The 12,881-nt window shown below is 44.4% G+C and overlaps 1 protein-coding gene across 3 annotated transcripts in view; it reads left to right on the top strand.

Moving 5' to 3' along the window:
* Nucleotides 1-724: 724 nt before the first annotated feature.
* The window catches only part of TTLL7 (tubulin tyrosine ligase like 7), an 81,966-nt gene continuing 69,809 nt past the window's right edge, over nucleotides 725-12,881 (top strand). For 2 of the 3 annotated variants that reach the window (XM_079981272.1, XM_079981270.1), the window contains exon 1: nucleotides 725-841. The gene's annotated coding sequence lies outside the window, so the exon portion shown is untranslated. Of the gene's footprint in view, nucleotides 842-6,677; nucleotides 6,892-12,881 lie in introns of those variants that run through there. The other variant, XM_079981271.1, reaches the window with a different exon arrangement.

Genomic DNA, 12,881 nt, shown 5'->3' with positions numbered 1-12,881 from the left:
ATCCATTGTGAAATGAAGGGCAGGCTAGAAATAGCCTTGATAAATAAATACATTAAAGTGTGAGCATTTGTTTGTTTGCTGTTGCATTGCTTTGAGCCCAGTCGTTGTTTGAGGAGATCATAACGCTGCATTCTTAAGTACGTTTACTGAGAAGTAAGTCCCACTGAGTTTAACTGGGCTTACTTCCCTGTAAGTTGGTATAGGATTACATTCAAGGAGCTGCAGCACTTTTGCTTTCAGTACCATCTGCCTCTTCTCTGGCAACCTGTTGTTGACATTAATAGTCCTTGGAGCAGGTGGAGGAGTCTGTTCACAAACAGCATACAACCTGTAATTGGTTATGTTATCCTGATACGACCTCTGTATGGACAAATACATTATATGTTTGTCACTAGAGGGAGCTGATCTTGCTATCCCAATGCAGGTGAAGCATGAAATATATTGTGAAGTACAAAGAGGGAAGGGTGTGACTTTCTAATTATTTCTGAATGATTAAATACCTTCATCGTGCTAAGAAATTCCACATACTCGTTGAAAACGGGGCAACTTTTCTTCCCTTTTAAAGGGGAGGAGATACAGAAAAAACTGTAGTTTGTTTTGTTTCTCTTCACATCAACGGCTTCCCATAACTCTTTTTTTCAAGAATGGGACAAGCAGTAAAATAATATTTGGAGAAGATAGTATTAGTCTGGAAGTTGTCCCTTTAAATCTCTGTGTTCCATTTGGTTGCCCAGGACAACTCTTGTAAACATCAGTGAACCTACATGTGGCCTTTGAAAAAAGCTGGGGTCTGAAGCTGATGGGAAAGTTTAGGTCATTTCAGAGCTGCTTGAATCAGACTGTGAGTACTCCCTTACTGTAGGAGGCAGCAGCTTTGCTTCGTGTGGTGTAATTTGCTTTATGTTTACAAATTTTACTTTCAAAGTACTCAGCAGAGAGAAAAAATACCTTTAGAGTACGCTGACTTTTTCTGTATAATATCTGCTAAACAGAGCATTTAGAGAGCACTGGGAAGAAAGACATTTGCCTCAAGAAATATTAGAAAACATATTGCTGTAGGAAATTACAGCTCCCCAGTCCATTTGAAGTGTGTACACTTCTGAGAAGGATATACAGGGAGAAAAGAGGTTTAGGAGAGACTCTTCGCATAGTATTGTGGCTTCTGTAATGGCAGCCAAGACAATAAATAAATCACTCCTTTGCCAGGCATTTGTGAACTCACGATAGAATAGGCAGATCTCGTTAGCTGAAGAACAACAGATACTCACTGGGAAGAAGGGTTCAAATGTGACTTGTACTTGGGGGAAAACCTTTGGGTTCCTCCCCTTGGGTTTATTTTATTTTACATAGTTAGAAAATGTGATTGCTTCTTTTATTAAAGAGAAAAAGGAAACAAAGAAAACGTTGTGTATCCAAGTGGGTGTGTATTCCTTGAGGTTTCTTCCGCAAAGCAGAAACAAACGCCACCATATCCTTTTATAAGACTCTAGCTTGCCTCACTTTTTGCATATCACTTGCTCTGAGGATGCCATTCTGCATCACTGATAACCAGGCATGAATCTTAACTAGTTTTCAGAACAGTTCTAGCAAGTGCTTTATAAATATTAAACAGCAGTCGATGTAGAAGTATCATTCAATAATAAACATGACCAAATCTCATCTAAACTGTTTGGAGGTTTTGTTACAACCAGTTGGTATATAAATGTTGTTAAATGGATGAATAAATAAATAGAATACATTTATTTATGTAAAAAATTTTTTTATCTCACTCTGCAGCCAAAATGGGCTGTCGTGGCAGTGTGCAGATAGTCCCTGCAGTCAGGCATACAATCTAAGGAGGCAAGACACAGACTCAGGAGTATAGGGGACCACCAAAATCCCCCCATCAGAAGATATCAGTGTTCAAGGTGCTGCAATAAGGAATTAGACAATCTGTAAAGTACTTTGGGCCCACGTTGTTTAGGCTTTTTGTGAGTTAACACAAATTCTTCAGAATGCAAGACAAGTCGGAACCCTGCAGTAAACTGTTCTGCCATATTGCGTTAAAATTTGCAGCATGAACAGAGTCCTAAAATAAATGAGAATCCTCTGCTCTCTGTTTCCATAATCTGTTCTGTTATTTTGCTGCTATTTATTATTTATATCCTGCTCTTTTTACAAGTATTCAGAATAACTTACAAGAAAGAATAAATAGAAACATTATTATGTAAATTCCTGAATATAACCAATAACTTTTTAAACCAAGCACTAACAAATTCTTGTAATAAGACTATCATAGCCAAATTTCAATTTCACATCAATATTTAGAGTGATGTATAAACAAATTCCTCCCAGTAGAGACCAACTTGGTATGAGCTTTCATGTGCATATCTGGAGAAGTGTGCATGCACACGAAAGCTCATACCAATAACAAACTTATTTGGTCTCTAAGGTGCTACTGGAAGGATTTTTTAAAATTTTGTTTTGACTACAGCAGACCAACACGGCTACCTATCTGTAACTAGAGTGACGTATGTCTGTTTTGCAATTCGCACATCATTCACAAATGTCCCATTTAAACTGCCTAAAACCTTCACCAAGTGTTGCATCAGTAGAGCAGTCATATTTATATTATGGCATACTTGGTGCTTGTTTGGTGCTCTCTAGGTTACTTACAACATATCTAATTTAAAGAAGAAAAACTACATAAAAGTCAAAACAATGCAGTATACAAAACAACTCTCCCTAACTTGAGGGCATACCTTGCATGCTTCTCATAAGCATCTGACTGGCAACTGTGAAAAAAAGGTGATGGGCTAGTTTAAGTACTCTTTCAACAGTTGCGTTTTCCTTCTGATTCAGATGGGGTTGGTGTTAAACTTTCTTGTATGTGGTTTTACACTTGCACCATCCACTGTTCAAAATATAGATTAAATAGAAGAGCAGAATAAACATTATTCATGCTGGTGGCACCTGCTTGTTTAAACTATCCATTCCGTATCATTTTAAGCATAGCAGGATGACTGGCAAAGTTATAGAATAGCTATTTGTGTGATCAGAAGGTTCTAATAGAAGGCCGGCCATAGCACTCAGGTTGTGCTTGGCATACTTTGATCATTGATGGGATCAGGAGCAGGGGTGGGATGCATTGTGATGCCACAGGGAGCGTGGTGATAACCATAGGATGAAATACAAGGGATGTCCATTGTCTAGTGCTAAGATGAGTGCTTTACTCTTGTTCCTTGCATGTAAAGGAGGTGGAAACTGGTGGAGAAAACTCAGTCATCATATATTGCTAGGCATCCATGCAGCGGAAAGGGAAGAAATAACAGTTTGTCTGTACAAGTTGAGTCATGCGTACATTGCTTGCGTCACCTGCACAAGGTACTGTTATGAGTTTGTGGGTGCCAGACACCGATAATCCCTGGACCCAGTAAGTGTTTGAATTGAATCAAGGCTTTGGGTGTTAAACTGGGCGCTGGACCTCTTTAATCCCTGGATACAGCAAGCATTAAAATCTAAATAAACCAGGCTAGCTTCCTGTGTTGCGGTAACTGCCTGGGGTGACAGGTCATTAAGAAAAGAAAGGAAAGGTGGTGGGACATTAAAAGAACAAAAGAAAGGGGGCTTTGTGCCAGATAGTAAATGAGTGGGGCCCCTACTCCAGCTCTTAGATAGTTAGACGGACAAAACCCAGAATTTAGGGTTGAAAAGTGTGTGTATGATGTGGTCTAGAAAAGAACAGCAGGCTGTAAAGGCAGAGAGAGAGAGAGAGAGAGAGAGAGAGAGAGAGAGAGAGCGCCAGCCATGGCTGATTTCTGCTTGAATCTAAAGCTGCGGCTATAGGAGAAACACAGCCTTTTTGGGATGTTGATGCTGTGAACCCCTCCATTGTAGGCTCATGTTTTATATATGTGTGTAAATAAACAATATATCATAAAGACACCACAGTCTCTGCTGTGCCTCATTTTCAAAAGGAAACATGGAACCCCTGGAATCTTGCATTACTCAGAGATTGATGGTTGAGAAACCCTGGTCTAGGGCTTTGTGAATTAATACAAGTACCTTGAACCTGGTGTGGTAGCAAATCGACAATCAGCGCAGCACACCACTTGCAGATTAAAAAACCCTAGAACATTAAGTGGTTTTAATAAATAAATATGGGTGTGCCATTTTAGTCTGGGTGGTATAAACCATGATTTCTCAAATGCAAATTAGAATCTTCTATCTGTCAGGCCTTGGAAAAGAGACAAGCAAGGGATAACATTTTGCCCTCCTTATAATGGCCGGTTAACAATGCAATTCTATATGTGCCCACTCAGAATCTAGCCCCATTGAGTTCAATGGGATGTTCCTAAGTATGTAGAGCAGGGGTAGCCAGCTTTGTGGAAGCTTATTGAACTACAACTCCCATCAGCCCCCAGCCAGCACAGCTAACGGACAAGGTCAATGGGAATTGTAGTCCAAAACATCTAGAAGGCGCTAGGAAGGCTATAGGAAAGCCGGGGCGAGTATGGTTTGTTTGAGTGCAACTCTCCAGTGAGGAGGGAGAGAAGGGAATTGGAGAAGTAATATTAGCAGGAGAACAGCAAGGAAAAGCAGCCAATTTGTGTGTGTGAGGCTGCATGATTATAATTGGGAACAGGGCAGTGTCATAATCCTCATTACATTCACTTACTTGGGTGCAAATCCTTTAGAAACTGGCAGGATTTACTTCCAAATCAGGGTTTCCCAGGCTTGGGTCTCCAGCTGTTTTTGGACGACAGTTACCCTCATCCCTGACCACTGGTCCTGCTAGCTAGGTTATGATGGGAGTTGTAGTCCAAAAACAGCTGGAGAGTCAAGCTTGGGAAACCGTGTTCCAAGTAAAGCTATCTCGCACAGGCATAGGCAAACTCCGACCCTCCAGATGTTTCGGACTACAATTCCCATCATCCCTAGCTAACAGGACCAGTGGTCAGGGATAATGGGAACTGTAGTCCCAAACATCTGGAGGGCCGGAGTTTGCCTATGTCATCTGCTCACTGGAGCCCTGATGATGCAGTGCATGAAGCCCAGGAAAGTGACCCTTTCCCCGATGCACCTCGTTGCTGTTGTGGGGAAACTGAGTCAGTCCTGCTGCTGCAGCAGTCGAAGAAGATGGGCAGCCGATGCACCGGCTGCAGAGACAAGAATGCCGCTTCTCCGGTTGCTACATCCCATCTGTTTGCAATTCGGAGGCAGCCGAGGCGGGCCTTTACATTTTCACGGCAGGAGAGGGGTAGGTGGGTGGGATCTTATCTCCTGCCGCCTTGGTACCACATATACATATATACTGTATGTACAGTTGTTGTTGTTGTTGTTTAATCATTTAGTCGTGTCCGACTCTTCGTGACCCCATGGACCAGAGCACGCCAGGCCCTCCTGTCTTCCACTGCCTCCCGCAGTTTGGTCAAACTGCACACAGAACAGCTCGCCATTGGCTTGGAGCCAACAAAGCCCCCTTCTATGGTGTTTGGGGTATCAGCTTCATTTTCCCCACAGAATGGCAAGCAGAAGCCCAAACTTCACTCAAACAAGCAGGATGATATTGACATCAGCCCTCCTGCTGGGAGGATCCAGCATAGGGACCAACAATTCAGCAGGGCAGAGTGGGGCCAGCCACTGATCCACTGGATCCTGTACCAGTCCATCTCTCAGAGAGTGATTCAACCTAGGCTTCTAAGCTGTGCCACCCTGGTCCTGGTACAGCACACCCACGCCCACCCCACTACAAAAAGATCAGTCTCCCCTCCACCATTCTGACCTGTAGAAGGAAGTAAGCCTTTGGTGTTCTAATGCAGTAGTGGCATTGCCACTCCAATTATCCCTTCAATTGTCTCCTGTTGGGCAATTGTCCCCTGATTTGTGATCCAGTCTTTTTATGGAATAATAATTGTACAGTTCTAGAAATGGTTTCCCTGCCTTTAGTTTATGGAGTTTGCAGCTTTTTTCTGTTTTATATTCTATCTTATTTTCTTCTAATGTACACCATTTCCATAAATTTTGTTTGTTGTTGTTTAGCCATGTCCGACTCTTCGTGACCCCATGGACCAGAGCACGCCAGGCCCTCGTGTCTTCCACTGCCTCCCACAGTTTGGTCAAACTCATGCTGGTAGCTTCAAGAACACTGTCTAACCATCTCATCTTCTGTTGTCCCCTTCTTCTCATGCCCTCAATCTTTCCCAACATCAGAGTCTTTTCCAGGGAGTCTTCTCTTCTCATGAGGTGGCCAAAGTACTGGAGCCTCAGCTTCACGATCTGTCCTTCCAGTGAGCACTCAGGGCTGATTTCCTTCAGAATAGATAGGTTTGATCTTCTTGCAGTCCATGGGACTCTCAAGAGTCTCCTCCAGCACCATAATTCAAAAGCATCAATTCTTCGGCGATCAGCCTTCTTTATGGTCCAGGTCCCACTTCCATACATCACTACTGGGGAAACCATAGCTTTAACTATACGGGCCTTTGTTGGCAAGGTGATTTGTCTGCTTTTTGAGATGCTGTCTAAGTATCTGATTTCTCCAGCAATCCGCCTCCCGCCCCTTTTAGTGCACAGAAGCCCTGCAGTTCCCTGGTCGGGCAGCGGGTGTCGCATGGCTCTCTCTCTCTCTCCCCCTGCTCCATCTCCCCCGCGGTTGAGGAATGGTTCACTCCGGCCTCCCCGCTCTGCAGCAACATCCCACCTCGCGAGCGTGTCCAGCCCTGGCAGGCTCCGGAGCAGATGCTGCCACCGCTGCTGGGGGAGCGAGCTGGGACGCGAGGCACACCCGCCAGTCTCCTTGGCCGTTGGCACCGGGCAGCCCCGAGCGAGGAGGAGTCTGCCGGATCTCGGCGCTGCCTGGGACTACAACGACCCGGGGGGGCGGCGGTTGAAGGGACCCGCCACCTATTGCAGGTAAATGACAGCGAGCCGTTGCATCATTTAGGGATCATAGCTTTCCCAGTCCCTCGCCGCCAGCCAGCCAACCTGGGCATATTCTAAGCACAATAGCTATATAGCTCCTACGCCCCTTCTCTCCCTATCTGTGCCCTGCAAAAAGGAAAGAAAGAAGAGCTTTGGGGGGGGGGGGGTTGCATGGGTGAAACTGATGCTGCAACAAATAGGGGCGGGTGTCAGGGAAGGGGAGAGACCGGGTTGAAACTGCTGATGATTCAGCATCCTTTTCTGCAAAGAGGAGCTGAAGAAGGGAGCCCCATGGAAAAGGACCCCATGAGAGCCCTTCTCCCCAGTTTCAGGAAAAGCCCCATTGGAAGGTGATGCCTTCAAGCCATCTGGAAGATCTGCAGTGGTTGTTCACCTTGCTTTGTCATGTGCACCCAGAGCTCAGCTGTGCTTTGCTCTTTCCGATTATTGCCATTATTATTTTCTTGTTCTCCTTTCCCCTGCTGTTGGGGGAGAGAGGGGTGCTGCTCTGATTTGCACTGGCTTAGCTGTGCCCAAGGGCTTTGTGGCACCGTTGCTGACAAAGATGTTTTGCTGGGGGAAAGAAAGAAAGACAAAGAAAGAAAGGCATAATAATTCCGGAGAGGTTTTCTTTTCTCATGTCAGGGAAATAGGAGGTTGCAGGGAGGAGAGCCTAAATCAAGAATGTGTTGGGCCTAAATGATGAAATGCATTTGGATAAATGTCGTCTGAATCTTTATGAATGTGTTAAGTCAGATCAGGACATTTCTTATTTTTTATTTTAAACCACAATGACTGGAAGTTTTCAGCTTTGGTACAATATGCTTGCATGTACGATGGTGTCTTCATTTCTATCACCTGTGTGATAGAAACTAGAAATGAACTGCTTGGCTTATGCCTGCAGAAATGGAGTAGGATAGAAAGAGGGGGCAATTTATTGGCTATGGACTCCTCACCCCCCTCAGTCTTCCAGCTAGATAGAAAATGAATGTTTATGGCTTTTTGCTTTCTTTTCTGAAGTATAAGTATGCAAAAAAATTCCCCAGGATATGCTAACTCAGGTTGTTGACAATAATAAATGAGAAGCACCATATGGAAAAAACTGCCCGTCATTCAGAAGAAAATATTTGTGATATGAGTGATAATAGCACTGACTGTGGTTGTGGGGATTTCAATTAGGTATGCAAATGTTAAGTGTAATATTAGGTTAAGAGAAATATTAAGCTGTTGTACACGAAAGAAAAAAATGGTTAAAGTGACCTCCATCGTGCTGAAGCCAAATAATCCTTTAGAGGACAAATGGGTTTGTTACGACTTCCATGTTCTGAGCAAGGATGCTGTCACCCTGATTACACAGCAGAATGTGATGGGATTATTTTAGGAGGTGGAAACTTTAGGGCAATGATGTGCTATTTTAAAAGAGCTGAGAAATACAGTTATTTTGAGAAGATTCTATGGGGCTTTCAGATAAGGGAGAAAAGTGCTAATGGGCTCAATTTCAAGGGGAAGAAATGCATTTTCTTTCATTCAAAGAAATTGTTGTTGCTGTAGTGCCAGGGCCCAATCTTGTAGGGAAAAAGGAGCTTACATTGCAGTCCTAAGTCAGTCCTATTGAATTCAGTGGGGGGTGCAGCCCCAACCCCCTGCAGCCCTACATACACTTACTACCTAGGAGAAAGCACCACTGGGACATAGTTCTGGTTGGACATGTATCCGATTGCACAGCCAGTCTTGGAAAATGCAGAATTCAAGTGCAGAATGTGCCTGAGAAAGTGAATGTAAATAATGGGAGAGGGACAGAGGGACGTTCTCCATCCTATGTTAATATGCAAAAGTACTTTTTGGTTGTCCTTACAACAGCCACGTAAGGTAGATCACTTTTAGCTCTGTTGAACAGTTGAAGATCTAAAGGAGAGAGATGGTATCTTCGTAAAACTCCTGGTGTTGTAGACTGGGTAGAATTTAAAGCACTCTCTCATTGGGCTGCAGGGCTCCCTATCACTTTTTGTCTAGAACCATTTCCAGTGGCAGAACCCTTCACTTTAAACAGAACTTTGGCAGAACACTTGCCCGAGTACATTTCTTTTAACATGATTAAAAATAAAATAAAAGCAGGGGAGGGTGTTGGTTATTGGGAGAGCCAGCCAGAGTGGCAACTTTTAAACGCAGCGACCTTAGTGGTCAGGGAAGCATAGTTTACCCGACTTTTCAGCATTGTACAGCAGTGAGCAGCGGATCGGCTCTGCTGCTGCACCTGCACCCCACCAAGCTCCCCACTGCTTGCCCCTCCTCTCTTGGAAACAGACCATGATGCTCCCTCTGGCTGCCCTGCTGGCCACTACTGAAATTTAACCCCTGGAAAGTGCAACGAGGGGAAAGGAGAGGAAGGGATTCCTTCCTAGGACAATTGCTTGAGTGGTTGCATTTAATCCCCACAGCTGCAGCTCAGTAGACATCATACAAAAATCTGCCTTTGCAGTTTTTTCTTAGCAGAGCTCCTTGAATTGCTTTGCAGAACCCCAGGGTTTTCTGTAGAATACAGTTTGAGAAGCTTATGCTTGGTACCACATCATATGTGATTATAGCGGTTAGTGTCTCCAGATGCAAGATCTTCTAGATACTGATTTCTGTAGTTTTGTTACGTCGCTCTGGCCAGGTCCTGATGTTTCTGTTGCACAAGCCTCCTTCTTTTCCTACTATTCCTTGAGCTTAAGAGTAGCGATCTCTTATTTTTGATGCTTCAGGCGTAAGGCTGTCTACCTGCCAAAGAACAGTGCCTTTCTGCAAGAGAAAAGTGTCCTGTCTCCCCTGGTCTCAGTAGCCTATTGCAGCTGCCCCTAACCTAATGTAACCTCCATATGTTGTTGGATTCCAACTCCAGTCTGAGTCAAGGATGTTGGGAGTTGTAGTCCATCAACATCTGACTGGGGAACACTGGCTTGTTGTAACTAAGCCAAAGTCTGCATCATCAAAACAATTGCATAGCCTCCCCTGTTTACTCCTGTCTCTCTTTCCCTGTTTTTCGATTGTAATGGTCGAAACTCAGATATATAAGCTAGGCACCAAAAAGCTCCTTAAACAAAGGTTACAGTCGCCAAAATGGAATGTCTAGTCGCCATTTGGGGGCAAGATGGCTCTAAAGTCTTTTTTTCAATGATGGACTGACTGTGATTGATTCTCAGTTAAACATCTGCCAAGTTCAGATGACAACCTCCGGCTAGGTTAAGAGCTTTGTGAATTTAAAGAAGAAAAGTCACTTTATCCAGGGACAGTCCTACCTCTTTTTCTTAATGGAGACACAGACCAGTCATAATGTAAGAATATTCTTCACAACTGTGAGCAGGGCAGTAGGGTGGGGGAAGTGAAGACGAGCGGCAGCAATTAGCTATAATGTTGTTTATTGCTCTTGCTCAGTCCGCACAGAAAAGGCACTTTTCCTCCTGAAATTCATTCTAATGGTGCAGATGAAATATAAAAGGTAGAATTCTACAGGATGTGGTATTAGTGTGCGAAAAGAGTCAGGAGCCAATGACCCCCAGGTATGCACCTCCAGATGATGGAGATGTCAAGCGCCATGGTTGCAAGTGGCTGATCGCCAAGTGCAAAATGTGCCTGGCTAATTTCAAACACTGATTGTACGCCTCTTCTGGGCAAAGACCTAAGAAACCTGTTGTTTGGGTGGCATCATGTGCATTGATGACTTTATAGCTGTCAGGGAACTGCCATCAGCTCAGGTGAGAGGTGGAAGGGCAGCTGGGTTACAGGGAGCCTCCAAAGATCGTGAGAAGCAGCACTTCCTCCGCGGAGGAGGGAAGCCCCGCCTCTAGTGGGGAAGAGATGCAGGGCTCGGAGGATGCAACACAGAGCCAAGACACCATGCATGAGCAAAGTGGGGAGGGTAGGCAGGTCCCCCTTTACCCACGCCCTCTCTGCGCGGTAGGTTTACGGGCAGAGAGGGGAGGCGTCGGATGGGGGTCAAGAGACTACTCTGCTGGGGAAGGTTTAAGGACCGCCCACTCCCAGATTCTACTAGTGACTGAGCAAGACATGGAATTGAGACGTTCTGCACTGTAAATGTTTTTGCACTGATAATAAAGCCTTTTGAAAAGACCAGTGGAGATCTTGCCTGTTTGCTCTCGAGCAACCACGCCAGTAGGCATAACAATAGTGATAATAAATGATATCAACAATAGTAAGCTCCCCAAGTTTTGAAACAGTTCAAGCCACTTGGGGAAGAGGAAGGAAAGGCACTTGTTCCAAATTGATAGGAGAAGGAGAAGGAGAAGGAGAAGGAGAAGGAGAAGGAGAAGGAGAAGAAATCTCCAAGGTGAACTAGACATGTGTAGATTCAGGAGATCCAGTGTTTTCTGAGTGAACCCTCTTCATCAGGGGCTTCTGTGCTCTTGGTTGCACAGTAATTTCGAAACAGAAGGTTTCCACTATTGTTGCTTTCAAGCCACTTGGCCTGAGCTCCCCTTGCCTTGCACCAGCCTTCCCCAACTGGGTGCCCTCCAGATGTTGGACTACAGCTCTCCTCACACCTGACCATTGGGCATGCTAGCTGGGGCTAATGGGAGTTGAAGTCCAGCAGCATCTGGAGGGCACCAGCCAGTTTGAGAGGAAGGCTGCATGGTGGCAGCAGTACAGATGGCATTTGGTGGAGAAAGAGCTCCATATGCACAGCAGTGTAGGGTGCAAACTTATACAGTGGTACCTCGGGTTAAGAACTTAATTCGTTCTGGAGGTCCGTTCTTAACCTGAAACTGCTCTTAACCTGAAGACCACTTTAGCTAATGGGGCCTCCCGCTGCTGCCAGAGCATGATTTCTGTTCTCATCCTGAAGCAAAGTTCTTAACCCGAGGTACTATTTCTGGGTTAGCGGAATCTGTAACCTGAAGCGTATGTAACCCGAGGTACCACTGTACAGGGTCAGTAGTTTCCTGGATAGGATTGCTAGACTGAAGAAAGGGAAGCATGCTTTCCTGTTTTGTCAATTGCCAATTGATTTCTGAATGAATGTCCAAATACATTTCTTTTATCTGTAGAAAAGCCTGCTGCTGTCTAGATCCATGTATTATATACTTGGCAGTCTTAAAATGATCTCGACAAATTCAGCAGTGTAACTTCAAAAACAAAACAAACAAACAAAACCAAGCACCACTGCACTGGCATACAATGCATACTTCTTAAAGTTTTGAAATATATGGTATTTCATATGGTCAGTGTTTGATTTCTGGATATCCAGGTCATGGTGACCGCCTCTACTTTAACGCTTAAGCATTGCCATCGGTGCTGGGAACTGAGAATGTTGGCAAGAAAATGAATTGGCATCTACAGTTGATCCATTTGTTTCTTTGACACCCATAGTTTTAACTTTGTCAAAAGGCATCTCTTTGTTTTCCCCACTGTACATCCCTGACATCTTTCTGAAATTCAGCAGCATGAGCAAAACAGCAACGATATTTCTGCAGTTTGCCCAAGGCTATGGAAACTGGTGTCAGGATAGTCAGCATATGTCCTGCCATTTCTCTTTAATCTACTTTTGGCTGTGCAGTTTCTGCCCTTTGTTGTGTCTTTCAATGCGGATTGTCATCAGAATGGGCTGGTGGTACATTAACATGTTGCCCCCGCCCCCCGAAAAGCCATCTCCTGAATTCAGCAGTATATAATGGGAAAGAAGAGTTCCTTTTGCTTTCTGCAGATATGTTGATGTACGCTTCATAAGAAGTTGGCTACTTGAGCAGCATATTTTTATCACCAGAGTATTGATTTCCATGCAGTGTTTGTACTTGGGTGTGAATACTTGCAGAATGCGAGTTTGAGGTATCAAATGTAACTCATACCTGCCTTCTTGTAACACAGGTGCATGAGATAAAGGTTGATTGCATCCTTTTTAAGGCGGAACAGGCGTAGTAATGCACACATACATTTACACTTGCCGCACCGTTTGAGCATGCACAACAGAGTGCAAAAATGCTTTG

Source organism: Podarcis cretensis (genome assembly GCF_951804945.1).
Source record: "Podarcis cretensis genome assembly, chromosome: 6".
In the NCBI taxonomy this organism is placed as follows: Eukaryota; Metazoa; Chordata; class Lepidosauria; order Squamata; family Lacertidae; genus Podarcis; species Podarcis cretensis.
Note: the sequence above shows the minus strand (reverse complement) of the source record. Positions and strands in the feature narration are given on the sequence as shown.